The 15,093-nt window shown below is 39.9% G+C and overlaps 1 protein-coding gene across 3 annotated transcripts in view; it reads right to left on the bottom strand.

Annotated features, from left to right (window-relative positions):
• The window catches only part of cmss1 (cms1 ribosomal small subunit homolog), a 32,402-nt gene that overhangs the window by 3,493 nt on the left and 13,816 nt on the right, over positions 1–15,093 (bottom strand). The gene's annotated exons all lie outside the window — the stretch shown is intronic.

Below are 15,093 nucleotides of genomic sequence, written 5' to 3'. Positions count from 1 at the left end.
TTTAACTGCAGTGTCCAAAGAACCGGCAGGCCAACACTGCCTCTTTTTCTTTTTCAGTGGATAAGGCTAAAATTCACCTGTAAGAGCCCAAGTTTGAGCATGGCAATGTCTATCAGATTTAATAGAAAAAAGCTTATGTATTGCTGTCTGGGTTGAAATTTCAAGCATGTTGCACTTATTTCCAAATCCCAATCAGTAACATCCCAACAGGATAATATCATTAACCACTAACGGAAAACAACTGCTTCAGTGTCGTAAACAATAGAAAAGAGTGCAGCAGCAGCGCTTTTCTACCTTAACTGGTTTAGAGTAAAATTGCCCTTTCAAGCCCAAATGCAAATGCTTAAAGCTGCATTTGGCTGATGCTGAGTTTACATCATATTTTTTAGACTGTAATTAGGAGCAACCAAATTGGAAAAACTGTTGTCAGCCTTCCAGTTGTAATTCTGAGTTGGAGACACTGGAAATTTCTGACAGCGATAATTAGAACTACAAGGATCAGTTGATTTATGGATTAGTCAATTGTTTGAAAATTAATCAACAACTATTTGAGAGCCAGTTAATCATTTTTGAGTAATTTTTAAAGCAAAAATGTCAAAATTTTCCAGTTGGACCTTCTCCAATGAGAGAATTTGAAGCTTTCCTCTTTTATCATAGTAAATCGAGTGCCTTTGGATTTCACTGTTAGTTGGACAAAACAGACATTTAAATACATCACCTTAGACTCTGTGACACTGGGAAGGACATTTTTCACAAATTTCTGATGTTTTATAGACAGAATAAGTAGTCAATCAAGTTAATCAAGAAAATAACCCAAAGATTAATCAGTGATGAAAATGATAATTAGTTCCAGCCTTAGGGACGATATCTCTCCAGCTATCTCCCACACAGAAGTACAGAAATGTAAACAAACTTTTGGCAAAATGGCTGCAAGCCACCATCACTGACAGTTACATGTAAATAAAATCCAATATTATCATTAATCAATCGGTTTTTTTACATCTAATTTTACTTGTTAATGAGAACTGCTCCACATACTGCAAAAGTAGCTTTTAGGCTTTTTAAACCATGTGAACTCAAAGCTAACAGTGGGGGTAACCATGCCTGCGTGCGTGTACTGTAACCATTCAACGCTCCCAAGTTAGAATAATGGGAGGTTTTCCATTTTTTCCCCACTCTGCCAACCCTGTCTGCATGCAGCATGATTTCGTAGTTTTTCCCAATCTCAATTTCCGATTTTCCATTCAATCTATTATTCTCACACCCTTCTACTGTTGTCTTTTCTTCCTTGGGGCCGATATTAGTCAACAACCGATTAAAGAGAGTGTGAAAGATGGATTGGGGCACCTTCATCCACTCCAGCTCTCTAATTCTCCCTCACAAGTCTTTTTCTTTCTATCATTCCATAACCACTCCCCTTTTCCACTTCATCCCCCACTCCAACACTTCCATCTTATTTGTTACAGTCATCTGTCCAGGCATACACCCATTCTGCTGAAAGACCACCCCTAATATTGATGGGCCAAGCCAACCATTCACCACTCACACTCTCTTTCCTCTGCTTCTCAGTCCTTTCTTGTTTTTTTATTGTGGATGGTTGGAAGGAACGTTAGGATAAACAGGTGCTAGCGACCAAGGACGAGAGGACAAAAAGGAAGAAGGAAAACTAATTACACAGGTGAGGAGGACAGACTATAATCAAAGAAAAATCCAGGCCTATATATGAACAGTGAGGAGTCCACCTGTCCTGTACCAGGTAAGTGTTTTTCCCCCTGTTGGTACTGGTATTGGCCATCATTATCTGGCTTTGGTTTAGGTGTGTTCATTAATGAACAAGGTTGCGTTAGAACAGTGTGGTACTGATCTTTAAATATTTAAGAATGAAAGGGATACAGTCAGTAACCAAACGTTTTACAGTAAGTGTCCCTTAGTATTATAGGATGGCTTAATTTAGTAATGATCAGCAAGGTAAAATGTTTAGCTTGTGAGAACAAAATTTAACAATTAATTAATCTTTCTAATGTCATTGGCATCATCTACAGGCAGTTTATGTGCTTGAATTGAAAACACAAATCACATACATCATCTGCCATTGCTATTTTGTGTTCAATGAGCCGTGAAATACTAATTTAACGAAACTGTCAGATGACTAGAAGGTGCTGACAGGGCAGCCAGACTGATGTTAGGCTTAAAACATATTTCTAATCTCAACAATGGCACAAAGAAAACCCTAACACACTGGTCAAGGATATATGTGTTAACAATTTAGAATCACAAAGGTTGTATGGCATCAGAGGTGGTTTCCCCTATGGCACAATACTGTCTTAACATTTATGCATGAAATTGCCATGTAGAGGAGAGCAGATGGCCATTAAAGGCTTCGTTGACCAAAATGACAATTAATGGAACATTTAATATAGTATATTCTGTATAATTAAAAAAAAAATTCAACAGCTTAATATACTGTCGGTCTGCACCAATAATAAAATATTTTGTTCAAGAACTTTTTTAAGTTAATTTTATAATATTATGAGGACCATGAATAAATTTCTATTCACTATACTATTCTGGAGTTGGAGGCAGAAATTTTTGACAGATCAAAGCCTGGGAAAAGTAAACCACAACAATACGCCCTGCTAGATACCTGAGGTAAAGAAGAATTTGGGTGAAACAATCATTTAAAACAGACAGATAAGGTGAGAGTACCACAAAAGGTTGGTGGTGCAGTATTTAAAGATTGCTTATTGACTATATTTTCAATAATAGCAAATGGTCCCCTCATGCACAGGTAAAAATGCTTGTGACTTTGGTGGTCACTTCTATACTGGTCACTAACAATGCGACCAACAATCCAGGTATCATATATCTGACTAAATATTTCTGTTTGACCGATACTGCATATGCAATCTGTCTGTACTTTAGCACCTGACTTATTAAAGTCTCAAAAAAAGCATGGCAAGAGGCACATATCATGAATATCTAATGACTGAGAATGATGCACCTGTCTGATCAACAATAAGTGTTAAAGGTCTGGTGGCCCAACATACCTGACGTTGGGATGTGTGCAAAATGAAAGGGAAAAACAAAATGAAACGTAAGTAAGTAAATAAGTATGTATGTATGTAAGTAAGTGTTGGGTCACCAGAACAGCTTTAGTGCTCTTCAGTATAGACTCTATAAGTGTCTGGAAATCCAATGGGGGGATGAACTCGTTTCCAAAATATATTTCTTTCGCTTAATGTTTTAATGACAGTATTGTTGTCTATTATGTGAGTCCAATATCGCATATAGGTCTTCAATTAGGTTGAGATCTAGTGACTTCGCAGGCCGTAGAAGATGATTCACCTCATTTTTATTCTCACCTGACATCCACAGCGTGTGACCCCTCGCACCCTGTGGATGTCAGGATAGCAATGTTTTAGTCAGTATAACTGGTTAATTTGCTGTGGCGCTTCCCTCTTAAGTGGACAAGTGGACCCACAACATGCCAGAACAGTATCCCACAGCATAAAAGAATACACTGGCCTCCCTTAACGTAGAAGTAAAGCATTCTGGCCTCTTACCATTTTCTTTGTGTACGACACATGTATGCTCATTGGTCACGAACTTGGTGAGGAACGACTTGTCGGACTACCTCACTTTTTTCAATATCTCTCTAAATTTATACACTTATGATTTTTGCCCCAATAACAAATCCTTGTCACTCTCGACATCTTTATCCCAAAATGGTCAACATGGCTTGCTCAGCTTTTTTTTTTTTTTTTTTTTTTTTTAAAATAGATTTCAAAGAGCATGATAGGAATCAAACTGATTAATCCAGTATTTTTCTTTAATTTGTTACCCCTCTTTATATTGCATAGCATTGAATTGTACAGGTATTGTAGTAGTTAAAGGCAAGAAAATCTCTCTCCAGTACTTTATAACACTTCTTGCATACTATTGCATTCACAGATTGATGCCAAATGCAACAGCGTAGGGATTATAAAAATTAATAGATTCCTGTAACCTATGATTCTTGTAAGCTAAATTCAAACAGCAAATAGTAATACAAATAGCTATCACGGGTTTTAGCAATTATTAAACCCAGAAAATAAAGAACAGAATGAACAGATGAATATATTGGCCAACAATAAAAAGATGGCCAATGAATGGAGGTTGTGACAAAGATGACAAGATTAACCCAGTGCACACCAGATAAATAAAACAGTATTGAGGAAACCAGGCTAAGTCCAAAGTGTTGCCTGGAGACAGCAGACTTCGACCTATGAGAAAGTCAATATCTTCAGGTCCTCTAACCCTTATCCCCAATATCCTCCACGCCACAGTTGATCCAGATGGTGGATGCTGGAGGAGGAAAAGTGTATCCTTATAAACGCATACCGGGCAACAAGCTTACAGCTCAGATAACCAGAGATCAATGAAAGTCAAAGGCTGTGGAGAGGAATCACATACAGGGATATGGGACTGCCCGATCATCTTTAATGGGTGATCAATAGAGGTTACTGCTTTTAATGGATGGTCAATGACGATGACTGTATGCAATTAAGATCTACTGACTGGTTCCAGGAAAGGGTTGAATGTTTCAGTATCACACAAAAGGCAATTTGATTTCTTTACTCAGACTTCTTAGTTTTCAGGGGTGATGTGCTACCTCCTGTAAATCGGCACAGTACCCACACAACTGCTTAAGACATTATCAGCCATGACCTCAGAAAAGCTCTTAATCACCATCAGCAGTTTTCACTATTAGTCTGATTAAAGATAGGTCTACCAATTTGGCCTGTACAGAGGGATAATAGAAACCAATTACACCTTTCATCCTCCTGAAAACACAACATGCCCAATTACAGCATTAAACAGGCTTTGGCATCCCCAGCCCCAAATATACTCTGACATTTTTGTTGTTATATTGGTGCTTGTATAAAAAAAACAACAATATGATACTTTCCATGAAATCAATTCAGCGCTTGTTTCAACAATCAATAACTCATCTCAAGACATGTACCATTAACTGATCTTGGTATTGGTGTGGGTGGGTGAGTGGGTGTAGCAGTTATTGGTTTTGGAGCCCTGCAGCATCTGTCCTCAAGTCACAATTTGAGCATGTATTATTGCTAAATCAATGGGGAAGTTAGGCTGCATGCACAAAATTAACAAGCGGGCTATAGTGGAATGACTGGAAGAAAGGCAGTACAGAATACCAGTCTCTGGTTACATATTCAGCTGGCTTCTAAAATTTAGCTGTTCAGCCCATACAGTCTTAAATTTTTTTAATTTTAGTAGCTGTTCTTTTGTACTTCTTGCTCTTGTTAGTGTTTGATAGGATATTTAAGCTTTTGTCAGTAATACTCATAGCTTATACCTGACAAAATGCAGGGATGGCGTATCACCAGCAGGAGGAGTATTGGATGCGTAGTAACACTGACACTGATTACCTATTGAAGATTACAACCATATTTTGGATACACAAAGCAGGACATGCTTTAAATCTCCTGTGACAGGCGTGGTGGCCTACACACACACACACTCAAACACACACACTTTCAAACACAGACTCAACCCTGATTAATTTACGAAATCTGGATAACTAAACCAAATGCTTTTCCTGTTCTAAAATAATGCACACAAAAACTACTAACATTATGTATTATGTTTCAACACAGGAAAAGCTATACACACAATCTGATATTAACTACCTTGACAGGGAACAGGTGTTCAACAGTATGCAGGTTTTGGTTGCGACCCAGGCAGTTCTAGTTTACCTTAAATTCACCTAAGTAAAACCAAGTTTGATGTTCAAGGACAGTATAGACTCCAGTCCCCATTTCAATTCCTTCAACTGTTTTGCAAGACTGTAAGTCTTGGCTGAAGAGTAAAAAGAGACACTGAATTTGTGCATGCTTATCCAAAGTCTTTAGATGTGTGGGTACGTGCGAGTATGCCATGTCTAAGCTGATCCTCCTCTCTGTTACAGTCAAAGGAAGTGTTAAGTTAAATTATCTATGATCTGACCTCTAATGTTTCCCTCTGAGGGAATCAGTCTGATAAGAGTGGTCAGTCACACATACAAAATAACATTAAATTACCTTGGTTCAGTGATAGCCTTCATTTTCTGTCTTTCTGATCAATTGATCTGTGTGGTATAATCCCCCGATTTCTATGGGGACACACTATCATTCATGTGTTTAAGTGAAGCCAATCCTGTTTGGCAGAGTGTGATAGATGCTCCTGATAATGTTGCACAGGAGGAGCTAATCAGAGATACAAGGTTATGTAAATAACTCAAAGCTTTTAAGCTTTCACAAGGATAAAAAAAAAAAAAAAAAGGAAACCCTTTCTCACCTTGACAGCATATTACAGTTTATGTGATGGGTGTTGTTGTTGGCCAAAACTAATTAAGGCATCCAAACTTTAGCTTAAATAATTAGGCTTTGTCACACTTGTCCTACTAACATTACAGCATCTATTCCTCTCCTGCTCTTTTCTAAATCCCCCCCGTGGCAAATATCACATGGATGATATTAGTAACACTGTGCTCATCCTTCATTCTGTATCAATCATCAATGCAAGACTCTGATGCAATACTCATGGAATCTAGCATCTTAAATCAAAGTTAGGGGAGAGATTAAATGTGTCTGTGTGAAAAGTGCATGCCTACGCACAAGCACATACACGGTCACTAGTGCACACAAAATCCACAGTAAATGGTAGAATTTCACACTATTAAGTGAGCAATCTCCTGCCACAGAGTCTTGCTGAACAAAAATAACTCCTTAAGGACACAGCTTGCATCACAACACAACAATGTAGACCACATTTCATTTCATCACAGACTGCCATATAGTTACTGCTTTGCTTTCCACAACTATACTTTAGCTCACTCTCGCTATTTTATTTTAGTTCTAGTCCAACCAATACCATTCTAGACTTCAAAGATCACTTAAGGCCTGACAGCTGTATGGCAGCATATGATGACACTAAAGTGTGCTCTCTCTTCACAGATCTTGTGAGCAGGAAAATATTTGATTCCATGTGGAGCCAAACGGTTCAGATTATAAATGAAGCATGCAAAGGAATCTATATCACAGGAAAATGTTTGGTCTCTTTCATCAACCCAACATTCAGAAGTCTTGAAAGCCTTGGGCGCTTTTAACAACACAGGCGGCAGGAGCACTGTCACATCTGGGGCTTAAAACTGTCAGGCACTTCAAACAAAACACAGCCAAATACTGAAAGGAAATGATGTTTAAGGCAGAAAAAACTGTTTAGAAATCGTATTTGCTGTATATAAGACATGCGTAGTTGCAAAAAAGCTGAAATATTTTCAAGAAACTTCTGCAGTTTCTTAATCACTAGTTCTCTGGTAACATAGATCAATGCGCATGAACAGGCCAAAAATTCTTGATGTAAAATAAAAAGAGTCCCAGATTAGGCATGTGGAATCAAATGTGTCAAATTTATCCTTGGAGTCTATCTACACGAATTAAAAAATCATGGCAAAATTAAACGTTTTACGCACCAGTCCAACTTTTCTCTCCCAATACCAATTCTGATACCTCCAAACCTACATAAGGATGACAAATCTGCTGTTAACTGCGGTAAATTCCCTAGCCACGAAAATTCAATGGTCTAACACTCTAAACAAAGCATTGAGTGTCCTTAGGGAGAGTGAACACAACACTTGCAGTGAAGACGGTAGGTTCATCTAATGCTCCCTCTTTTTGTGTTACAGTCATCGGTGTGTGAAACATTTAGCACTGTGCAGTTTAACCTAACTCATAAAAATGAAGTATATAACAGCTGGTGACAAAATAAATTTATAGGATGTTCAACATCTCCCACTCTCTTTGGCTGACTTGCTAACTGTATAATTTCTGTGTTATAACCCTCTTACCAACCATGCCTGCAGTACTGTGCTCCTGCCAAAACATACATCAACCATACAGAATTTGAATTACAGAGTGCTTTGCCAACTTGACCCTGGGAAACTGGAGGCCAGAGATGACTCCAGGGCACAGACTGAGCCAACCTCCCATGACAGGTGTATATAAAGTGAATATCAGCCGCCTGCTGGGAGTGAATAGCTAAAGCAGGGGCCTCGAACTTAAATTACCTGTGGGCCATGTGCCAGGTTGTTTGCTCCTAAAGAGGGGGGGCGACATTCAGGGGAAAAAAAATACAGCATTTTTTTTACCTAGCATACTGCGCTGTATGCTCAGTAGAGTAAGGGTTGGTTTAAGCTGTTCCAAAAAGCCACACTAGAGGGCATAGAAAACTCTTGGGGGGGGGGGCTGGTTTCATTTAAAACCTGGGATAATGGTGCATATTTTCCGAATGTCAAGGAAAACAGTGCTACAAATAGTTAAACAGTTAAACAGAGTAACAAATGAAAAAGGAGAGCTACAGAGAGAAGCTCGATGCCTGGCTCCTCTCCCATGGCTTCAAGTGGGCGTGATTGTTGGATTGTTGGTTTAAAAAAGTTATAGAAATGGTTGGAAGGGGAAAGGGGAAATCCAATCTGATGTCAGAAATGTGTTTGTGTGTTGGTTTGGGGGAGGTTCCGACACTATCCGACAACCTGATATATAGTTTGAAAGGAGTATAAATCCATTTTAAGATTTTATTCATTCAGAGCATTCTCCTTGTATCTGAGGCAGGAAACTGCCTACTGAGCTCAAAACTTGAAAACACAGGTTTCGTATTCTAAGAATTATCTTCCCTCATTTCTTGGCATGTTACCACTACAACCTGTCCACCAGTGCAGTAGCATGAAACCAGTGGCAAAAGTGTATATACCGTCACCTGCTCGCACGCACGCACCTCTGCATGTGCGATACTAACAGACAGACTCCACTCTTAAAAAGTGAAAAAAAGTGATTAAGTGAAAGATTGTCTCTTTTTTTAAAAGAGACAATCTGAAAAAAGTACAGACAAGCCCACTCAGTGCTTTAATAAAAACTGCATATAAAGATGACAAACCTAAACTTGGTTTGGAGGCTGATTACAGAGCTGGTTTGACAATGGGAAAGAAAAGGTGTGGCTACTCCCATGACCATATTTCACTTTACTGTTAAGATGCCACCTGTGTGTATGTGTAGACCAGTTTTCAATTGGGAGAGAGTGCACTGAGTGAGATTATTTTTTGGAAGTGTTAATAGTTTATTGCGAGGGCAGCTGGTGCCCTTTTGAGTAGACGGGAGGGATGCAGGCATGCTGCCTTGGGTGGTGTTAAGACAAATAAACAGAGGCAGCAAGCCACATGTGTGGCATCCAGCCTGCCTGCCAGTGGACAGTCCTCTGTGGGGCAACCCTGGCAACCATTATTAAGGCTGACTCTGGCTCAGAGCCAAAACTTGAGAGGTATTTTCACATGCCTGGCATTGTGTGGGAGTGTGCTTAGACATCAGTATGCATGTGCTTGTCTAGACACTTTGAGCACACCAAAGAAAGAACACAATGAGTCATGCCATCTGTGTGTGTGTGTGCGTTTGAGAGAGAATTGTGAGGTGGTCAGACCCCATCAACATTAGTCAATTTAAGGCCAAGGGCAAGGAAACAGCAGCACGTGTCTTGGCTTGACTGCTCACATTAACAGCACCGTCGAATTGGCAGAGAAAAATAAATATATACATACTCATGTCCAAGGATAACAGACCCCAGGCCACCACTGAAAATATTTGCCAAAGATCACCAATTCACAGCTCTACTGCATGGCTTCATCTTGATCTGTACCAACCCCGGGCTAAACCCATTCAAGCTGACTGATGAAGGTTCTCTTTAGTCCAAATCCTCAACCATTTGCTTTCTTTCAATAATAGAACATACAATCACCTTGAGTTTATGTACTGTAATAGTGTAATAGGGTCCTGTATGTTTTGAGAAAATAAGTCCTGAGTACAGTAAGTTTTGATAGTTTAAAAGGGACCTAATGAAAACTCCTTAGCAACTGTGTTAAGAGCTTCCATGATCCTTTCCTGCCACCGCAAACAAGTGGGTCAAAGGAATGTAGGGATAGCCAAGACAGCTTCGTCTGTCTTCCTGATTGATACCAAGAGGGTATTAAGAGGAAGGGAGGGAGTTGAGAACGTCACGCTTTTTCCTTTCCACGCAAAGGCCAAGAGAAAAATACCTCTATGCAGACACCATCTATTTCGTAAGCCTACATTCTCACAAGGATTCAATATCCGAGGGATGTTACTGGCTACAATCTGGAACAGCTAAAGGGCTTGCTTTCTGTTTGGTCTGTTTTTCTTGCACAATGTTTGTCCTTTATGTAACATTATTGATCTTGTTTAGAGAGTCTCAAGGTTGCTCTCAAGCCTTAATGACAGAGAGTCACTGCTTTCCTGTTCAGACACAGAATTTCTAACAAGCACCTACAAAAAAGGTCAGAGATCTTAATCACGGTCTTAAAACAACTTCACTAAAAACACAACCTCTGTATGTTTTCAAACATTTCACTTAATTGCTTTTCTCAGTTTCCACAAGAAAGGAAAACACAAGGGCCTTTAACTTACTTAAGAAACTTGACCAACAACTAGGGAATAAGTGGTGTTCCTGGCTTCTGTGAGAGCTTGGACTAGGGAAGCAGAGCTGAAGAACAGAGATATGACATCATCCTTCACTAATATGAACCTGCTTGCTTTCTCTCTCTAAATCTGAGTTGCAAACATCAACTCAAGAGAAAACTGGCTAGCTAACACTGTTTCGCTGATGTGATATGCTTCAATAACATGCATATACACACATAGACATGCTGCACCCACATATTCAGCCCTTATGTTGTCAGCAATCAACATCCCACTTTTTGGAAACCTTTAGTCCTTTTGTCTGCCAGGCTGACAGTCATGGCTCTAATTTTGCTAGGACTACGAGATGATATAAGCCTCACACAAAGTAATGCCAGCCGCACACTTATCCGTTTCAGTAACACCAAGTGTTATGAGAAGAGGCCTTCTGACTAAATCAGCCCAGAAAGGCTTATATAATATGCATCAGCTGGTCACTTATTAAAGCCACATAATAACCACTTGTACGCTAAGGATACAATTCATGACCTTGTTTAAACTCTTTGATCGGCAGCACGCATTTGTCTTTGTCAGAAGAAGGTTCTGAATACCTGCCACCTCCACTCATTTTTCATTCTCCATGTCCTCCTAGGTGGACTTTACGACATGGAACCCCTTTGGTAAAAGCTGTAATATGGTGTCTTGGAATCAAGGTGCACCAAAGAACTACAACACAGACCCTCTCTTCCATCCCCATCCAGAACCCTAAAAGCACTATCCAGAGGGACAACATGCAAGATAAGAGGGAGAGGAGGGAGGGCAGACACACAAGAGAAGACCTGTCCCATGATGACTTGTTGTTTCTGCTCAGTATCCTGGAAGGAGAATTACAGGTAGGATGATTTGTGCATATCGCATATTCAGTCTGTAGTTGAACCTAGTTCATGTGAAACTCAAAACTCATTTAAACCGCACAAACTGAGATTGTGACTGTAACGGCAGCTACCATGATATATTTAAGGTAAATTTACTGTTCTACTGCAATGTTTGTCACGCCAGGCCAGAGATGAGGTAATCACTGTGTTGAAATCAGAGAAGACAGATCCGGCGCTACTGGGGGCCCACTATGGTTTCAGTGGACCAGAGAAGGTTCTCTGTGCCCTGCAAAGAGACTCTCTCCAGGCCCAGCAAGACCACCTGCAGGATGTGTATGAAAAACCAATTGCTAAGGTAACAACAGCCAATACTAAGAAAACAAACACCATATGGAGGGGATAATCAAATTTAATGAGATGAATGCATTACTGTCTGACAAAACAGCATTTATTACTCCTGCATCATTGCACAAATTTGTAATTTTGCACTACAGGTGTTACATGCTTGTTTTGTACTAATCTACAGACCTCACTGTCAAAAGTTTTTATAATGACTATTTCTTAAAGAGAATGTAATTCCAATGAAGCAATTATCCTGAGTAACCGCAAGCTTATTTCAATGAAATAACATCTATGCTAGTTGTATTGAGGTGGAGGTCTTAAATCTCAAAATCTCGGCAGAAAAACTCCAAACTATCTGAGAGGCTACACAGCAATAGGGGCAAGGGGGAAAATACACTTTTTGAAATCTCTGTGAATTAATCCTTTAAAATCACAACTGATGTCCAGTTGCAGTCTACACTACCCAGAAGCATTAGCCTGGCATTAGACTGTTACAATAATATTGTTAGGGCTGATAGTACCACATTTACAAACTATGTAGGCCTTCTTTCCTCATCCTGGTCAACCCTTCCACTTGTCAAGGTACACTGACATCTTTTTCACCCCCCTCTCCCCATTTTGTTTCCCCCTTTTCTCCTCAGCTCAACCACTTGGTGGAGGCCCAGAAGCGCACATCCAAACGGATGCTGGAACAGCTTGTGGAGATGTCCCGCTCTCACAGTGGCGCCTTACACAGGCTAGAGGAGCAACAGAGGAGCCACAGGGCTTTTATTCATAAGAGCAACTGCTTTACCACTCTACTGGAGCAGGACAGAGAAAGGTTAGTGCACCAAGCCCAAGAGGATCTTATGAACGCCTAAGAAAAGAAAACAATATTTTATAGTTTCCACTAAATTGGTAGCCTGCATTGAAGCTAAACTTGTACAAATATCGACCTATGCCTTTCAGAAACCCTCCAAATTTAAAATAGATGAGGATTTACAGATAGTTTAGAAAAGGCTAAGGGATTAAAGTATTTCAGCACTGGAACAAGCCAGATCTGAGCTCTGACATACACTTGCACAGGCTTAGACTCTTTTAGTCTATGTCGGTCTGTAATGCTCTTCATGGCTGAGCGATAGAGCAAAGGCACTGTTGGCTTCTGCATTTCTACCAAACAGTGAATGTGACCTCAAAACTGTACTTAGACTTACTCCATTCAGACACAGTCCATTACATCCTGGACTTGGTTAGACCTGCGGCCAGCCTGGCTCTTTTCACTCTCCCTTGTAAACACATAAACATGCACTAACATGCAATTACACATACAGTCTAAATTGGTACCCTCCTTCCCAATTCAACAATACCACACTGCAAAGGATGAAGCTTTCTTCTAAACTAAGTAAATGGGATGAGGGTTTGCTGATGGTTCCCAAATAGAGAGAGCATTTAGATGTGGCCTGTGGGTATAGCTAGGTCTAGCATGAAGATGGCCACCAGTTCTCCTATGCAATTTGAGACCTAAAACAGGGCTGTTATGTTGAATTCTCTGGTTGTCTTGGTTCATGTACCAGAGTCCACTCTGTAATCTAGGTGTATAGAGACTGGACCCACGCTGGGCTTGCAGCCTTGGGAGGAGACTAGTTGTCTGCATCTGCGTGCCAAAGTGAAAATGCTCCACTGATCCACCACAAGCACACACACAATCAAAGACCAAAAATAGTTATGCCAGTAGAGTGATTAAGTTTACTAGAATTCTGTCTATTCAAATACGATGTGGAAACCCTAAACATTCACACATAAAGGCTCTGTGGTTCATCTTGGCCTAATGATGATTAATACATGAGTAGACAGCATGTCTGTGGTGCGGTGTGAACCCTGTGTGGCACATACATTCCTGATTGCTTGAACACAGAGGATTTTCATCTCCCTGCCTGTCCTGCTTTATGTATTCCCTTTAAGAACATGTGTCTAAAACATCACACTTGAATTTATCACATTAACTAAAGTATGGGCTAACAGGGCTGAAACTCTTGATTTCAGTAACTGATTAGTTCAAGCAAAAACGCCAAACATGATCTTGGATCGACTTCTAAATTCGAATGGATTTGCTGCTTTTCATTGCATTATACAATAGTATAACTGATTATCTTTGGGTTTGGGATTTTTGATAAGCCAAATCAATCAACCTGAAGTTGTAACCTTGGGCTTTAGAAAATTTTTATGGACCTTTAAACTAGTTTCTTACATTTTATAGGTCAAATGATTAATCGATTACTCTGGAAAATAATCGGCAGAATACATTATGAAAATGAAAATAATTGTTAGTTGCAGGTCTAATCGTATCCCTTAAAACTAAATAAGTGACCTAATCCTCATTGCGCATGCACAATAAAGCCAAACAGCAACGCTCCCTTGCCTGTATATACTGATCAGCAACAACATTAAAACCAGTTACCGATTTTGATGCTGTGGCTGATCGGTGTATATTTATATTTGTTCTGAAGCACACTTGAAAAATACTTTATATTCCCTTTCTTTGCACTCCCAACTGCTCTTTCTTGAGCTTGCTGCAAACAGGTCTGAACTGAGTCAATGCTTGCATTTATCCACAGGGTAAACAACATAAGGCACATGGTGATATGCTTGTTCCTTTCATCTCCCCTTGCCATCCTCTCCTTCTTACATCTTGCTCTGCAGTAGACTGGAAAACTTTCCACTCCCACTCCAAATCCTCTTCAACTATTTTTCAATCTCCCTCCCTGATTCTTTTCAAAGTATATGCTCTGAGTCAAGAGAGCCGCTTAAAATCAACACCACTCTCTCTTTTTATTTTCCCTGAAAAAGAAGCTCCACAAGGTGCCATGTGCAGAGCAGATGACCTGTTTTAGCTGTGAACTATATGGTAAATTCCAGTCACGGTATATAATCACTTTATGCCATAGTATGATCCCTGTTGCGTGTCAGAGGATGATTACATCTGCACATCACAATGCAGCAGCCTGGTTGTTCCAACCTCATCTATTTGAACATGCTCTATGCCTGCATGTGTTTCCTATGGTCTGTCACTTGGCTGACAGCACCTCAGCATTAACCACACACGTGTTCAACACACAAAAGACATATATGCTCTCATCTGTCCACTTGAGTTCAGAATCACAGAACACTTCACAGACTCTATGCTACACCCGCAAACCACTTTTAAAATTCCATCATGTTTTCACTCCCCAACTGATGTAGCTTCCTCATCAATACATCATCAGTGGGTGCTACAGATGTATGGAAGGAATACACATGATCTACAAAAGATTACTTTATGAGAGTACACATCTACAGCCATGGTGTAGCTTTATGCGGCTGTACACACCAACATATGAGCTAAAAGGTAT

The sequence above is a fragment of the Xiphias gladius genome, chromosome 16 (assembly GCF_016859285.1).
Source record: "Xiphias gladius isolate SHS-SW01 ecotype Sanya breed wild chromosome 16, ASM1685928v1, whole genome shotgun sequence".
NCBI lineage: Eukaryota > Metazoa > Chordata > Actinopteri > Istiophoriformes > Xiphiidae > Xiphias > Xiphias gladius.
The sequence above is the reverse complement of the archived record's forward strand: the minus strand, read 5'-3'. Positions and strand labels throughout refer to the sequence as shown.